Here is a 12,448-nt window from a genome sequence, read left to right on the forward strand (position 1 = left end):
CTAATTAGCTGATAATACTCTGGGTGACTGTAATGCACGATTCAAATGCCTTGCTTACCAATGTGTTTAGTATTCTGCAAATAAGTCTTCGTACCAATTAAATCCCTTGTTATTATGAAAATGCTTCCATACTGTTGTAATAACACAGGATAACACAGTCAATGCTACTAATCATGAGGCTATTCTTTGAATAATTGCAGGATTTATGAGTAATCATTGCTAAGGATACGTTACTATTCAGTACAGAGTACACAAAATCTAATAATACCTTTCAAATAAATCTGATTAATGTTACAGTAACCTTTAAGTGAGGCATGTGCATAAAATATCTTCCCAAAGCACTGAGAAGCAGTATTTTACAGTGCAGTAGTTTACAAGCACAGTAAATTCCAAGTTTATGCAGACAACAAAAACCTATTTTTCTTCTCAATATCTGAAAATATTGCTAAAAATCAGGTTTGAGCTGAGAGAAGATTCTTGCATCCATTTCCCCTAGAACAGGCAAATTAGGAGAGACTTTTGCTCACTGGACGCTTTGGGGCAAACTCAGGAATGAGCCCCGATTCCCGACCAAGTAAACCAGCAAGTCAAGAACCTCCAATATCTCCACAGAAATGTTTAATGGAACTGGCTTATAGACTAGTCCAGTTCTAAAAGTTTCTGCTGAAATCACGTACAGTAGGAGAAATACTTCAATCATCACAAAATAATCAAATACATTACTCATAAAATAACACACAAACTCATCGTATTACTTAAGAAGTCATCTATCTTACAGGTACCTAAAAAAAGCAAACTATGGGGCTGCAGAGCACGGAACTCCTACCATCAAAAAAGATTCTAACACTAAGATGTAGAACTAGTAGGAACTTCAAGAAAATCAGTAAGGCTTTTGATAAGTAACTAAACACCATCATGTACAAAGTACAACTCAAGAATAAAATTAAAAACCAACTACTAAAAACCTTCAACACAGTATGAGAATGGCAGCATTTCAGAGAATTATTTAATTAGTAACTTACGTACATGAAGACATTTAAAATGCTTTTCACACACAGGACTAGCCAAACCCACAGAGGTCACTGCGGCAGGGAGAAATACCCAGCCAGATTAGGTCACCTCCTCCAGGACAAATTAGTCCCAAACTTCTTTCACCTGGGCCTCATGGAACACCTGAGCTAAAAGTGCCCCGCCAGCCCCAAACCCTTCCGACCTTCTACCATTCACTCCTGGAAGCAGCTGAGACAAGGGCCAAGCAGCTCCACCTGTGCGCAACCTCCTCACCTCCCAGGCGGGATGCAAGGAGGACCGGCAAAGCTGGCCAACAGCGTGACACGAGTTACACTTCAAGAGGGCAGTCGGTGTTAGCATTCACCGGGGTACACGAGGCAAAAAACAAAGGACCAAGCACTGAAATCCATACCTTGAAGAACCCCTCCTTGCAGATTAGCTGTCTGTGGGACTTTCTGACACAGCATATCTCTGGAGCCTTAACTCAATGATACCTGCAAGGGCTACACTTGAATTTTCATCATCTTTGAAAGGCCCAAGTTGCCTGTATTGCTTTAAGAATACAATATGTTGCAATATATATATCCATACCCTCTTTCAAAAAATATTTTTTAAATTACATCTCTCTACCAGTAAAAGACAGTAAAATATCATTTGGCCAAAAAATGGACACAGACAACTTCAAGTTCATTACAAGCATTTAGCTGTAAAAATTATTCTCTAAGATATCAATATTAATATATTACATACAAAATATAATAAATCCATACAGAGAGAAGAAAGTGAAAAGTCTCAACAGCCTGCTACAGATAAACAAATTTGTTTATTTTTCCTTCAGAAGACATTGGTTACTCAGGCAAACCACTCTATTAGCAAATCCCTCCAAAAAGAGAAGATTAAATATTCCACAGAGAGATTAATAGTAGGTAAACTGTTGCTTCTGGTCTCCTGCCCAGGGAATGCTTTTCTAAAGGAACAAAAATATTACTATGCCAACCATCACTACACAACATTGGACTCCACCTCTTCCTTTTTTAAAAAGCAAATTACCCACACACCAAAAAAGAAACATTTACTGATTTTATTATGTCTCAATCAGACGGACAGAGCTCACCCAAAAGGCACTAGTATCACCAAGTCAAGCCAGGCAACTCCACATTAAGAACAGTGTTCAGCAGCATCCTACATGAATTTACTACAGAAAAGAAAAAGGAATCTTTGCACACAGAGACAGCACTAGACAATTAAAATATGAAGATAAGAACAGATGTGAAAAGCTCTTCAGAAAGACAGCTATTCTCAACAAGTCTTTAACTGTAATGGAAAAAAATTCAAATTCTTATTTTAATGCACCCAAATCACATCACTAAATACATTTTACATAAATTTACACTGTGCCTTCCGGGGCAGACGGTTACTTCTAAATAACGACAGAGAGATTGCTCCCCAGGGCAAGGTCCTCAAACTATACATTAAGTATCAAATCACGGGTCTACCTTCATTCCACTGGGGTCTCAGCATGGGGGGGGTGGGTGGGGGGGGAATCTTCGTTTTCCTAGAATGCTGAAATTTTGTTTTTTGAATGCTGAAGGTTTGTTTTCTGACTTTGATTATCTTTCCTAAAATTTTCTCACCTATACAGGTGCCACGCGCTCTACAAGCAATTTGTGGCAATCTACCAGTTCATTACAGCATTCTTCCAAAATTACAGCATACTAAAGGATTTCTTTTTTTTCCCCAAACACATAAAATGGGTAAAAAGGGTATTTACCTAAATTGTACAAGTACTTTGCATGCGTGGAAAGCATTTGTTTTAGCAAAGCAAATATCTGAAAATGTTAGATTCAAACCCATTTCATTACATTCAGGTAACCATGGAATCATGTAAGGTTTTCTTTCCTTTCTCTTATCTCCTAGATTCTTTAACGTGTGAAGGAAGCCATAACAATTTCATTAAACTAAACTACAGAAAAGAAACGCAGAGGCACCAAACTGGTACAGTTAGAAGGCTCAGGTTAATAATTTATGACAGCCAATCTAATCTTTTAGAGGTAAAGCAAGTAAAGGTTGTATGTCTGAAATTTTACCTATGTTTCATTAATCTACTTGCTCGCATATATGTAAAGTGTACTGTCAGCGTGTGCCACATCCCCAGGCAGGCGAATATGGAGCAGCTCCACCTTTGCCTCCACAGAAACAGTTCCACAATGTCTGAACGGGATCTCTTTCAATGAAAAAATTCCTCACTAGCCAATTTCACCAAGCACACACCGCTTGGCATCATCGCCTGCGTCTCTGCCTGCCCACACCTTCACCTTCTCATCCTGAAGTTCAAAGGCAAACAACCTTTCTCTGCCCTCAAAGCTGTCACTCTGAAAGCCACCCATGGGCAAAGTTACAGCTACAGCAGGAAGCTATTAAATAAATGAGATGCACACCTTAACCCATCATTTGAATCAATGTATATAAAACATATGCAACAAATAATACAATGACCCATATTAACAGCTTTATCCTAAGTTACCTTTATATGTCTGCTGTTTAAATTGTATTTTTTGCAGCACCTAGCTGCAAATCATTAGTATTACATTTAATTTGTATATGCATTACGGTATCATCCAGAAACACAGGGTGCGGGAGTCATATGCCAAATACAACATCTTGAAAAGTTTCGACATTAATTTAACCGCACAGACTTTTTTGGATGCCACGGAGACCTTTATTCAGTACCCCTATGCAATTCACTTCAACAAACAGCTTCATGTAAGAGCAATTTATTTTATGCGGATAAAATACCCAAGCACAAGGACTAACAGAGAGTCTGAGACCACAGAAAATCCTCCTTTGGGTTTTGATTGGGTTTGCTTTAATCAATGTAGTTGATAATAAGTAAGCCTCAAAACCTGCATGCCTAAATGACATACTGCAATTTATTTTGATTACAGAGTTTAGTTTGCCATTTGTAGCTCGCCGTTTAATAGGCAAACACAAAATCATACATCTCCTTGGTAACAAATTGAGCCCAGATCGATATCCAAAAAGGTCTTTCTAACCCCGCGATGGGCAGGGGCGTCCCTCCTGTCCCCTGCGACCACGGACAGCAGCGGAAGGGGCCTGGCTCCCACCGCCCAGCAGCTCCCTTCTGGAGACAGGCAACCCTCTCCCTGGTGGCGAAGGTGACAACAAAGACTGCCCGGATGGGGCTGTCCAACACTTTTTACAGTCAGGCTGTAAACCTGCACCGACGGATTTGTGTCTTCGTTCGGCTGCCCTAATTCCAGTGGGTTTTGGCACAACCCACACCCCAACCGCTCCAAGGCTTTCACAAAAGGCAATTCCCACTCTCTCACTTTTTTTCCTGATACACCTGGTATTAGTTGTTTGTGCTCCTGTGTGGTGAGTGATGGCTGATGAATATCTCCCTAACTGCACTGTGTGGAACTGCATCATGGAAGGAACCTGTTATTGATGGCAAAATACAGTATAATGGAATTTTATATAGATCTTATGGATTTCTTCCCCCTTCACCTACCAGCATTATTTCAGAGGGAGGTTTAAGCAAGAGTCAACCTGGCTTTTGTTTTAATCTCTCAACTATGACAATATAATTAAGCTGTGAATGATATATCAAAGTGCCATACACAAAGACAAATTGACAGGAATAATTTTTACTACTCAAACGCCTTTAGTTTCATATATCATAATATCCTGTAAAGCAAGCCCACTGACATCTGCTTGACTGTAAAAGCAATAGCTTGGTATAAACCTCAATTCATCCTTTAAACAGGCACATGTGCTCCCTGCTTATTACTAGCACTATGTGCATTACTGCAGTTGAAACCTGCATCATTCATTATTTTGTTTCTGTATTAACTGCTTACCACAAATTGGAGGGCAGAACTTGCCATATTCTTGCATGACAGTGTTTCGTATGAGTGCTCGGCTTAAATTATTTTAAATGTTTTATCATCTTGACAGATATTTTGCTTCTTTTGAAGGTGTCGAAAAACAGAATTTGGCATATCAGGTTAGGATCCAAATAGGTCTCCCATTGGAGAGGAGAGGGGATTTGTATTCCAGCTCTCATTGTTTCTCATTTCACTTCTAGTTTTGAAGCTTTTCAGGGCTGCAGCAGATCTTAGTTCTGTACCTACAAGAATGAGAACGTCGTTTACAGCTAGGATCCTAAGGCACTCCTGTAATGCAATTATTATTATCATCGCCATCAGTATCAGCCCAATCAATCTGAGTATGTGCTTCTAATGAGTTCGTGTCTTGAGGCACTTAATGTTCAGACTGATTTTTCATTGGGTTTTTGTTTTTTGTGGGTTTTTTTTTGTTGTTGTTGTTAAATAGCCATTCTTTGCAGCAAATAAATTGAAAGCTTTATCAAACTAAAATTAGTATTTAGAGAGCAACTATGAAAAATCTGATTATAGCAAAAAATTATCAAGAAGAGCAGATTAACCTAGCTCATTTGGGGGGTGAATTGTATTTGCTGGGTTAAGAGATACGGCTCGGCCAAGAGGCAATTTGCTTATATCTTTTGGTTCTTCTGTAAAAGGATAAAATAATTTCCTTGAAAGAAATACATTATACAGAAACGATTAAACACTCTCCCATACAGACTGTGTGTAGAAGGAATGCGTGCTATTTAAATGGCTGGTTTGACAAAACAGAAATTCAGGAAATTTGTTTTCTGCGCATTCCTGCGCGTTTCATTACAACAAAGCTCTACGCCTTCCTCAGAGAATACCAGGGACAATTCTTTCTCGGCCACCAGATGCAGAGAACTTCCAACTTGAAAAAACAAAAACCAACTTAATTTGCTCTTGTCTGATAAAATACACTGCTACAGAAATCCCAATTGTGAATAATTACCATTCAATCATATGAATCAGTCTTGTGCATATGACTGGATTTACAGTGACAGACTCATTTTCAGCTGCGTGTCTGCAAGCATTTGTATTAGAAAGCCACCATTTCCAAGGCAAGCATATAAAGAAAAGTGAAGGTGAAAACTTTTTTCATTATCTTAGAAGACAGCCTATTACCTATATCACTTTCTCAGATATCCATCCATCCACACCTAATGAGTCCTGTGATTTAGTCAGAACACATCCATAAAGATGATTCATAGTTGTTATGCAGCCACTTGATGTTAATAGCAAAGCTGATGTCTTCAATCACAGCTGTTTCCCTATGATAGCTAAGGGGCAAAGCAACACTTTGGAAAAAAGAGGAAAGAATTTATTAGGGCAACTTTACAAAAGCAACGTTTATGAGAAAAATGTGAAGCAAAACATCAGGGTCAAAAGTGCTATAATCGAATCACTAGATAGCATTAGATGCCGTGTAGTAATCTGCATAACTAAGAAGTTAGTAGTTATTGGTCCTCCCTCTGCATATATTAATATTGCAAAAAAAAAATATATCTAGGTTAAAAACTTTTATATTTAATTTTATCTATAATCTGCTCTTTGTGTTCTATAGAGATGCATAGTAACCTGTATATACTAAACAACAAGAGGCAAGTAAAGTGTCATTCTTTCCTATACTAGTAAGCATTTAACCACAACTGCAAAGAGTAAATTTTAACCAAAAAAAAAGTCTTATATTTAGCAGTTGAAGACATCTGCTGACCTTTAATCATATCGAATAAGGGACAGATAACACAATATGTTAAGAGTACCAGTACCAAGCCAGTAACGAACACCAAATGACCCAGTGTCTTCAGGAAAACAACTTCTATCCTTCAACTTTAGCTCGGTAACAAGTTCTCCTGGATCACAGAGCATACAGGATTTTACAGGGCTGAATCCTTTCTACGTACACCCCACTCAGATGCAATTTGATGCAGAAACACTCCATTTATGTTGACTGCAGACTCTGGAGCTTTAAAGAATATCGTAGCTTTACAGCCAGGAAGGAAGGAAGGAACTTATGAGTAAATTCAGCATTACACAGAAGATCCCCAAAAGATCCCCATAGGCTCTTGGAGGTCTCTTAGATTCATAGATGAAGAGATGTTGCAACATCAAACTCTGGTGAGAAACGGGTGCGTTTTTAACTAGAACCAACAATCCCTGACATTTCACTTGCTTTCAGCAGGACTCCGTTTGCCTTACTCATCGCTATTAAAAACAGCTAATTTAATCCAGCAGGATTTCTGAGAAAGCAGTGAATGAGCTGTGATTTTGCAAAGCGGTAGTCTGACTTCTACCTCCGTTCTTCTGGCCAGTAATCGTAACAATAGAAATACTGAACTCAAGTCCCCGTTACCAACCATATGGTATTTTTAACAAGGAATGAAATGACTGCCAAACTGGAAGAAATACGGAGATGAGAACAGGATGTGCATACACCCTAGCAAAGTGGAATAATCGCATAGATTAAGTAGGTCAACTACAGGTATGGATTTCTTTTAAGGCGATCCAGAAAAGTATGAAAAGTTGCATGTGAAGGCACGCTCCAAAAGAATTCACAACTGCAAACAGGCCTGTCTTACTCAAATCAAGGGAGGCAAAACTGAAACCACCTACCCTAAGGAGCTTCCAGGGGAAAGCCGGTCTTATTTCCCAACTTGCTCGCTGGAAAGCTGCTGCGGAATAACCGGAGTGACGGACGAGCACACGTCGCGCAACTACTTCTTAATTATATTTTTGTCAGGTGATTTGTAAGCAGGAGCCGGGATTGGATAGGAAATTATCTTCTTTACAACTGCCGTCCAGCAGTTTGCATTAGAAGAAATTCCTATTCAAAATACATGAATACAGCAATTGCTGCCTTCCGTGCTCCTTTTTTCTTAAGTGAGCTCTGAAGTTTTCTGTTAGTATTTAGATTTGCAACGTGATTTTCAATACAAAGCTAAGCCCGTGTACCCAAAATAAAAAGACGAAAGGAGGTCAAGAACCAACCTGTTAAAAAGCAAGCCTTCCATTTCAGGGGGAAAAGGGGGGTTACTTTCAAAAGGAAAAAAATCTCTGAGGAAGAAATTGCTGATGGCTCTCGGGGATCTGAGGATCGGTTTGGTTAGTGGGTTTTGGTGGAGGAAGTAGGAAAATACATGCACACGCATGCAGATTTTCGCCAGCAGTGCTAAATGGAGATTTTTAATTTATAGATGCTTTGACTCTTCAGGAGCTCTTTTAATCTTGTGAAACTCACATTATTTTCTTCCTAATTTTTAAATCTTTATTTTTTAAAAAAGAATTTTGAAAGAGAAAAGCTAGAATTAGGATCCACGAGGCTCAAGCAGGCCATCAGGAGAACTTCACATTTCTGGAAGCGCTGAAACATTAGGTTTGTAATGAGAAACTGATGCTAACCCTAAAGAAATCTGAGGTTTTCCCCTCAACTACAGACATGGCTCAAAAAGAAGGTGCTTCATCACACAAGTCCAATAAAGCCCCTGGAAATCTCCGTTTCCCACGCACAGGAGCATACGCAGGCCCACTGACCTCGTGCCAGGACCGCGGGGAAAGGTCAGCAGAAGTCCGGACACTGGGACATTTTGTTACAAGCAAGTATTGATCTGCAAGGTGAATCCCCGAGTGGGAAAACCCAGACTCCTGAGGGTGACGGGCCTCAGGAGAGGAAAGATATGAAAAATTCAGAGCAGCGGAAGACCTCTCGCCTCTACACTACGCTCCATCATACGCCACCTCCTCTCTGAAGTAAAGCTAGATAGAGACACATGCAGTTGTCACACCTTTAGCAGACTGAAAATTCGCTCTCCCCTACCTGTGAGAAGAAGCAAGAAGCCAGCACTGTATGCATTATTTCTTATTTAGACTTCTGCACAGCAATGCTCACAGGTAAACTGTTGCACCACATTGGGGTGGGAGTCTCCATACGCATGAAATCTTGCGCATGCTGGCAATCCTGGCTCAGAGCCTCCAGATGAATGAAGGACATGATCTTACTGATATGAATATGTATAAAACAAAACCAGACAACTTCCCATGGCTGCTAAGTTCTCTACTCCCTTCTCCACCCAAATATCAAAATCCATGGATATTAAGTAACTGCAAACATGGGTAGAGACCATTGCGCACATTCTCCTCCTCGGCTGCTTAGCTGGGCTGAACTGCAGCACTATTACCGCAGGAGAGAAAAAAAAAAACCTGAAACACAACAAAGCAAACTACTGAAGAACAACATGACGTCTTAAATTAATGGAGTTTTGGGAGGATCCAGGAAAGTTCCTGAAGTTTCTTCCTCCTCTTCATAATGTCATGCTTCTAATTTACTTCATTTATATTAATAAACACTGGATTACACAACTATTAGTCTAGTTGAGAGCTGCACTAAAGCTCACTAAATCTGTCTCTAATTATGATGATTAATGGTCCAAAACGATCAGCTTCTCAAATTAACAACCTAAAGAAACTGGTATAGAATAAAGGATATTTTTCTTGGTAAACAGGGTCTTCAGTCTTTTTAGTTAATGAAGTCGTGAGCAGTCCATTCAGTAATATTACATTCTAATTCACCAAAACTACCTATGTATATAGATTTGCATAGATTATGCTGCCACTACGTATTTATTTGAGATTAATTATGTTTAAATTCTACTAAAACTTATTCTCATGCTTAGTTTAATGCTGCAGAAATGGATCTTCAAGAGCCGACTACCTTGGCCCTCCTGTTTCTCTCACTGCTTCCGCAGTGTGTGCTATGTACGGTTTTCTGTATTACCACTCTTACTATTCACCAGTCCTCATTTTTAAAGGACAAGTTCTCCATTTAATACCTGAGGTTTGTAAAACAGGCTCCTAACATTTCCAAGATTTATTGCCAAATTAAGAAATACACACATCGTCTAAAATACTTACAGGTATTACACACTTCTTCGTTACTGCTGCGATTAGTACTCCAATATCTGTTATTTTGCAGTGATTTTTAAAGAATACTAACACAAGCAGATCACACAACCTAAGTTAATTATATGGTATACAAGTGAGAGAGACTATAAGCAGAGTCTTATCAAACCCACAAAGGAAGTATCAAATATTGTTCATTTTAATACCCTTCGATTTGGGTTTCTAGATTTGCAGTTTCACCCAGCAAGGGCTGAAGACAGTTGCTAAGTCTGAGCCAAAGCCAACTCACAAACATGATTGAGCAAAGGAGCTGAAAATAAGATCTTCCCTTGCCCTTACCATCCTCAAACCCTAAACAAAGCTTCTACCACCCCTTAAAGGCAAGGCATCTAGTAAGGACCACATCTGCTACATTAATTTCCAGAGGAAGACAATATGCTCCCCAAGCATCAAGACACAGTGATATGGGTTAAGAGGAGAAGAAAGCTCTTCAATAGCATTCAAATGAATGGCAGTTTCCTTTGCCATCTAAGACACACTGAAACTTTAGTGTCTGCTCTTCTAAACAAGGATTGATAGCTCTTGCTCAGTGTATCTTCACCAGCAGTCTTTTTCCTCCAACAACTCTCATCGGTAACGCTTTTATTTTTTCCCTTGAACTAAAAAGATGAACAGCCCTGCGTGGAAAATAAAAGCTCTGCAGAACATAACGAGAAACTTTCCCACAGCTGCAGGGAGCCCAAGGGATTGCTCATCAAGAATTAGATTTCAAAATACATTGATATGGTCAATGCCATAGGAAAGGATTATCTGTCTCAAGGGTGGCAGAGACCATTGCCCCTTCTCTTTTGTCCTCCTTCTTCGTGGCCCATTCCTAGGACCGCCTGCACATTATTTCGCAGTGTGCTTCTATTGCAAATAACCAGCGTCGTGGCCATGCCTTTTACTTCTCTTGCTCTTTTTCTTATAGCATTATAATGCACAATACAGTTGTGGCATTTAGCCTTCTACTACAGGTCTCGCATTTCTATTGGGAGCCTTTTTTGGGCTATGATACATGGGGGCACAGGCAGTGCTTATTCAGCAGATGCTCCCGGACCAGACACCTGTCGCATTCTTCCATACCGCTGTGTCCCAGGGTAGATGCCACGTATTTCGTGGTCCCTGCAGGTCCTGCTTCCCTATTTGTAATAAGTTAAATGCAACAGTCCTTGTATTAATTCAGAGAAGCCTCTCTCTGGCACTGGATTGAAAAGAAAATACAAAAGTCCTACTTTCAAATATGGATTGAAAAGCTAGCAGAACCTACAACACTGTTGGTGGAGAACTTGCTCCCACTTGAAGATCCCTCTTACAACTTCCAAATTACGTGCCCAGTTTTAACAAGTTTGTGTTCAGTACTTCTGTCATCATCCGAGTTAATAACATTCATTCCTTAATACATGTGAATAACTTAGACAGCAAAGATTAAAAGGGAAAGTCGATAGCTAAAACAACTGGTTTGGCAGCCACACGGAAGAAGCGGGAGTGGTTCAACCACTGAATTCTCACACATCAGTCTGGGAATGCCCTGCAGAGGACTACTTAGGACACACTACCGGCTGGTGTGTGGGAAACCGAAGTACAAGATTGTTTCGGCATGAGAGGTACATCTGAATGCTCTTCAAAGCAATTGTGAAAGCTATGCAAAACCCACTCGATTCTATTTGGAAGGTTATTGGGAAATGGCAAATTACTCATAGCTGCGTGGTTTTGCTTCTGTTGCTGTTGCTTGAAATGCCAGAGTTTGCAACTAACCTGAAAACTCTCAAAAATACTTTTGATACTTGAAAAACTTACCTAATGCATCCCAGACACTATTGCACTGTCATCATACCTCTGTGTGATGAAATGTGAAGATGAAAAGTGAAAAAAGCCTCTTTTAAGTGAAAGAATTGCGCTATCTCCATACCCAGAAAATATAACTACAATGAAAAATGACGTGATATTGTGTTTTGCAGGTTCGCGAGTTGCAGCAGTGGGAGAGGGGCACGGGGGACATTGCTGCTAATGCTGGAAAGCATCCAATATATAATGCTGTAATTAAGCCTCATGTGACCGACAAATATTTAACTCTCTTTTTGACTGATTCGTTCTACAGAACGCGACTCTAACCCCTTTTCTGTGGGAAAGCAGTGAAAAGGAAATTGCTACTTTTACCCAGAGGTAATTGGGCTTACTTTCCTCTTTCCTAAACTATGGTTTCTCTCCCTTTTGTAACAGCAGAACCTGGAAGAACATTTTAATCATTTCTGTGACACTTCCACTAGTCCTTTTACTTACTTTTCCTGAACTAGTAAGAAATTCACATTACACTGAAGAGTAAAACCACCTGAATTTCATCTGCTTTCAAGCCTCAACAAGAAACTTCATACAACTCTATCCATCTGAGGCGACCTTGCAAAGTCTAGAGCCTTACTGATATATTTTTTAGCAAGAATAGACCCACTTGCAGAAACCCTGAAGACTAAAAAAAAAAAAAAAAAAAAGGTAATTTGCTCCTGTGCATGTACAGGATACACATAATTTGTGTGTAATTCATGTGCATAAGATTTCCCAAGGCTTCGTGTGAC

This window comes from Nipponia nippon, unplaced genomic scaffold (assembly GCF_047370975.1).
Source record: "Nipponia nippon isolate SJK-2023a ecotype South Korea unplaced genomic scaffold, ASM4737097v1 scaffold_7, whole genome shotgun sequence".
NCBI lineage: Eukaryota > Metazoa > Chordata > Aves > Pelecaniformes > Threskiornithidae > Nipponia > Nipponia nippon.